The sequence below is a fragment of the Molossus molossus genome, unplaced genomic scaffold, assembly GCF_014108415.1.
Source record: "Molossus molossus isolate mMolMol1 unplaced genomic scaffold, mMolMol1.p scaffold_m16_p_5, whole genome shotgun sequence".
Lineage (NCBI taxonomy): Eukaryota > Metazoa > Chordata > Mammalia > Chiroptera > Molossidae > Molossus > Molossus molossus.
Window position 1 is genome coordinate 81093622 of NW_023425388.1, and position 5884 is coordinate 81099505.

Here is a 5884-nt window from a genome sequence, read left to right on the forward strand (position 1 = left end):
ATATTTTTATGGAAGATGTATTTTAATTTATTAATCAACTACTGGCTTGTCTTAACTAAAATAGCCATTTTTTTTCTGCAAGTTACTACCATTTCAATTTAGTGCCATGTGTGTGATTTGTACCAATAATTTTATCCACTGTGGTTTTTGCATGTGTCAAGGAATCAAAAAGACAGGTAACACTACTGTTATTATAAAAATAGTTTTGATCTCCAGAATATACAGACCCTATGGTCAGAGAAAAATTTCATGGTGCCACCAGAAATAAAGCAAGAAATACTGTTGTAGTAGGAAACTCCTTGCTTGATTTCATGTATATGTCAATTTGGATCTATCACGTTTCTTAGTGTTCATTCAAATGATGCTTTGTAGTTGGAAAGAAGATGGTCTACAAGTTCTTTCTTCCGCATATTTAATGAGATGTTTATTATTTAGAGAGCTGGAACCTAACAGCTTCAATGCTTTTATTGGTAGCTATTTAACAAATCCAGAGTGGAAGAGAACAGCTGTGGAGGAATACATACAAGAAAGGAAAAAAACTTAAATGCTAAAGTTCTAACAGTCCTACAGAAAATAAAGGGCAATGTAATTCATTATGAGAATGTGAATGTAATACAAATGGTTAGAGCCTTTATTTTTCCTCAATCAAAAAGTACTCTTCCTTAGAAAACATTTAAACATTTTTGTCATTGAAATGTTTACTATAGAACCAGGTAACCTATGAAATAAAAAGGCATAAAAAATTGATGTTTTATACCAATGTTCATTCCAACAGCTGCTGCTGTTGCTGCTGTTTCTTCTCCTTCTCCTTCTCCTTCTCCTTCTCCTTCTCCTTCTCCTTCTCCTTCTTCTTTTCTTCTCCTTCTCCTTCTTCTCCTTCTTCTCCTCCTCCTCCTCCTCCTCCTCCTCCTCCTCCTCCTCCTCCTCCTCCTCCTTCTTCTTCTTCCTCCACATACATATATGTGATGGAATAAGTGGCAATATGGATAGGAATTTCACAATTATTGAAAGACCTTGAGGACTGGTGGTCTGAAGTACTCATTTGTTAATGCAACTGGGAGTCTCAAAGTGTTGATAGAGGGGTGCTCAAATTAGTAAAATGCCATTGGGGTCAATTCTAAAGAAAGAGATAAACTAAGTTTCCAGTACCCATTAAAACATTTTTCATTTAAGATACCAAAGAAATAACAAAAAAAATTACTGTTAATAAAAGAAAAAGCACAGTCAACTGAGGATGGATCTATGATTAGAATAGCTACAGGATTTTTATGTTTGTTTTTTATAAGTCATTAGGTACAATATGTAGAAATAAAGCAAATGCTTTGTGACCTTAAGTTTATGATTTAAGTAACATAATTATGAATTGATCATATTGTTTCAACCTAAAAATATTCTTCAAAACATTGTAGGGAGCAAAATATGCCATCCCCAAATACGCCACTTTGGCATATTGATTGTTTTGAATTAAAGTTTCTTGAGAAACAGCCAGTGCATGCAAGACACTTCCTCCTCTCTGTCTCCCAGAAAACAGGAACAAAATCTGTGTGAAAGTTACCTTCTCTGCACCAGGAGGAAGAAAAGAGCTAGCCTTATTGGCAGAGAGAGGGAATTCCGGCTGAGAAGCCTGTGTAAACAACTTTAGTACTTCTTTACTAATTGACTATCCTAAGCCCAGATTTCTGTCTTGTCAATTCTTCACAAATTTATTGTTTCTTTGTCTAAAAAGTATACAAGCTGCCTGTGTTAGTCATTTCTTTGGGTCCTGTATCTGTACATAGAAAATTAAACTTGATTTTTTCCCTGTTAGTCTGTCTCACGCCCATTTAATTTTTAAACCAGCAGTAAGAACCCAGAATAGTAGAATAATTTTTTTCCCTTCCCTGACAGTTGGCATCATCTGAGGATCCTCACTGATGCATGCTGCAAGGACTGCTGCAGATGAAGAGATCCCCGGCCTCTGACAAAAGCCAGCAGAAAGTAAGACTCGTACAGTGTCTGCCTCCCAGATCTCTGTGGGGTCCAGTGGAAGCAAAGGTGGTGAGAGTCCTTTTCTCTCTTTCTAAAATATTTAGAAAAATAAAAGCATAACAAAGTTGCTCAAAATCAACTCTAACTTCTTCCTATTTCCTTTATACATATACAGATATTGTAAATATCAAAACATTGGAAAAAACAATTGGCCTGCACTTAAAAAAAAGAACAAATTTAAATATCGTTTCCCTAAGACTTTGTATAGTAGATAAATAAATATACTCCAAAACTCATAGGAGAAAACTTGCATTCTTTTTCTGTACCTCAAAGATATAAATCCGACCATGTTCTTAAAATGCAAACACTCCATGTGGTAATTAAAAGTATGCTGAGACTAACAACAACAACAAAAAAGAAGCCTTTTTAAAAATACAAACTATTAAAAGATTCTCTTGCCCAAACTGTTACCTTAACTTATTCCATCTGCCAGAGACATAATTATTTGTAAACCAATGAGTTCAGAGAGGAAGGGAGAGAGAGTGAGAAACATCGACGTGAAGGGACACATCGAGTGGCTGGCACCAGGGCCGGGGACAAACTGCAACCGAAGTACGTGCCCTTAGCGGGAACCGAACCCGCGTCTCTCCGGACCGCAGGCCGACGCTCTAACCGCTGAGCCAAACTGGCCAGGGCAACCAATGAGTTTTTTGATGTACCTTATTCATGGCTAACATTTTAAAATAAAAGCTAAGACATTTTGTTTTGTCTGTCTATATGTTTTATATATGGATGTTATAGATACGGTATTTTACTACTTCTGGATGGTATTACTAAAATTGATTTATAAAAGAGCTGCATTTAATTGGCTTAAAAACAAGTGCTTATAAATCGAATATTCTCAAGTTCATGTATTCTAGGATAATTTGAGTAAGCAAAAGCTACTTTGAGTTTGCTAGATTAAATAAATAGGCATGCTTCAGAGTTATCAACTCTATACTGCAGATAAACCACTTTTTTTCTGCCTTGGTTTCTTAGTCAAATAATTCATGTAAATTCAGGTATTTCTGTTACAGAATTTTCCAGCTAAAAACATTATTTAAGATGATGACTGATGTTATCAAATTTCTAGTGGTGATTGGATCTGGGTTTGTTGTCTCACAAAATCAAAAAATGAGTTCATGAACAAAGGGGTAAGTGAGAGCAACATTTATTTAAAAAAAAACAGACAGACCCAGTGAGGAGGGGACCCAGGTGGGTTGCCAATGAGGCTCCTTTGTCTAGGGGTAGATATAAGCCTTGCTATCATCCAGTTGGTCCTTTCAAGGAATTCTGCCTTGGCAACATCCATACAGTTCAAAGCTTGTGTTTCCCACCTGACTGGGTTTAGCCCTAGGTCATCTAACTCTAAATCCATATTACCCTTCTGGAAAAAGCATGTGTGGGCATTCCTGATTTTAAAAAGCTCGCCCTATCAGGTGAATTAAGGCAGATTTGATTAGCAAACATATATATATTGTCCTATAACATTCCCTAGTTGGAAGTGGATAGGTTCTAATTTATTTATTTATTTTTATTTATTTTTATTTTTTAGGGGAAGAGTGTCAATGCAGTCACCCACTATCATAAATTATGAAACTCAATTTCCCACATTTGGGGAAATGGCAAAGGTCAGCACACCCAAAGTGCAATGGGCTGAGCCTCATCCTGGGATGACCACCTTCATGATCATGGTGTTCCCCCTGCCAGGTAAGTATGATAGGTTCTGATTTAAAAACAGACATTAAGTCCGGCCTATGTGGCTCAGTGGTTGAGCGTTGACCCATGTACCAAGAGGTCACTGGTTCGATTCCCAGTCAAGATACATGCCCAGGTTGTGGGCCAGATCCCCAGTGGGGGGCATGTGGGAGGTGGCCAATTGATGTTCTTTCTCATCAGTGTTTCTGTCTCTCTCTCCCTCTTACTTCCTCTCTCTCTAAAATCAATAAAAGAAAAAAACATAAAAACACACACTGATTAGCTACTCCTGACATTTTTACAGAAGCTTTACTCCCAGAGAAGAGACAACTTAGTTGGGTGTGGTTACAAACAAATAAAGTAGCCCAGGTATTTATAAGGGCCTTGGTGGCTTCCCTTTTTATGATAATTTCAATTTCTCCCAGACTATTAGTAGGGAGGAGGGAAAACGCCCTCAGAACAACCCTATGTTTGCTTTTGGTTTATTTTCTACATCCAATTTTAGTTTCCTTTAATCCTTTTAAGGTAACCTGGCTTTCTGCAATAGAAACACACTCTATGGTTTTGCAGCAGTCCTGTTGCATTGCTCCCAGAAACCAGTAGGTATATTAATTAGAATAGGTCAGAATTGCCAGCACTATATTTTTGAACAGTAAATAAAATTCATTTTTAAACCCATCAGAGTCCTAGAAAAAGAAACTATATAATCAATCTCTGTTCCCCTCTTGCCTGAAACCAGACTTTTTTTGTTTTGTTTTGTTGTTGTTGTTATTATGTAATTGTCTTGTGCTCCTTACAGGAGCTTCTAATATGTAATCAAAATAAACTTTTCATTTCTATAAGTCAGTAATATTCATGGGGGCTGGGAGTTCTGACCCTGGAAGCACAATTTTCCTGTTGATTTTAGTTTTATTTTGAGATGTGTAGAGTCTGAATAAACCTCCAGATATACTGTGTATTGGGTTCTGCCTGTGTGCTGAGCTCTAAGTCCTTGCAAACCTCCCCACATGTCTCAGCCTTCCCTTCCCATCCCTTACTGCCTAACCTACCTCTATCCCTTTCAATGGTATTATGGGAATTCAGTAAATGTCTGTATTATTTCCAAATGAGATAAAATACTGATACATTAATTTCCATTTAAGTCTAAATTTATCTACTTTGACCTCCTGTTACAGAACTAAAGATATTCAGGTCTGTAAATATACATGTCTTATGCTACAATGAAAAATATATACTATGTGGAAGCATATACCTCTAGAATTATAAAATACATTCATAAATTTGTCAATAAAATGTATAACAGACATTTCACAATTACTTATAGGCACACCTCATTTTATTGTGCTTCACTATATTGCACTTCACAGGTGTATTTTTTACAAATTGAAGGCAAGACTGCAAACAGATTATGACTTGCTTTATTGTGATACTCACTTTATTACTATAGTCTAGAACCGAACTTGCAGTATCTGTGAGGTATGCCTGCATGTGGTTTTACTTAGAAATTAAGGTTTCTAAGGGTTAAAAATTTTAATTAATATATGTAATTTAAACTATCAGAAATAATAAAGAAAACAACTTTGAATGAAAAAAAAATGAATGTGTGTTTTCAGTAAAAAATTGTATAAGAAATAGAAATAAATTTTGAAGAAGGAAAAGAATGTTATTTTGTCCTAAAGAGAGGCAAACTATAAAAGAAGAAAAAAAAAATGTCCCAAAAGGTTTGTAGAAAAGGAATCTTAGAAAGAAAATTTAATGTGTGGTTGAACTGGCCAAGGTTGTAATTAATTTAATTGCATAAAAAATTTCATTATCAAAGGCAATCTGGTGCAAACTTAGAATTTGTTTTTTTGCCTTTTGGTAAAGCTACCCAGAAAGCAAAGATTTTGTTTTACCAAAATAATGTTCTGTACTTCAGGTTGTCTTAATCAGGTCTTTCATTACTTAAGAAAGCTAAATCTTCTCAATATTAAAAGAGCTCAATTTTGCTAACAGTTGTATAATATTCTGTATTTGACTTTGAAATCTGTTATTGTTACTTTGGTTAAATAGATAATTAGGTGTTGTTTCATAAGTATCTGTGACTTCATTTAGTCAAATATCCAAAGTTGTTGATATTTTAACAAATATTCTAAAATTAAATTCAAAATAAAGTCTTTTGACCTTTAACTAACTTTGG

The 5884-nt window shown here is 35.2% G+C and overlaps 1 non-coding gene across 1 annotated transcript; it reads right to left on the minus strand.

Moving 5' to 3' along the window:
• Positions 1-3566: 3566 nt before the first annotated feature.
• On the minus strand, positions 3567-3725 carry LOC118617980. The gene has a single exon (XR_004956927.1). It is a non-coding gene; the product is annotated as a U1 spliceosomal RNA (small nuclear RNA).
• Positions 3726-5884: the final 2159 nt, after the last annotated feature.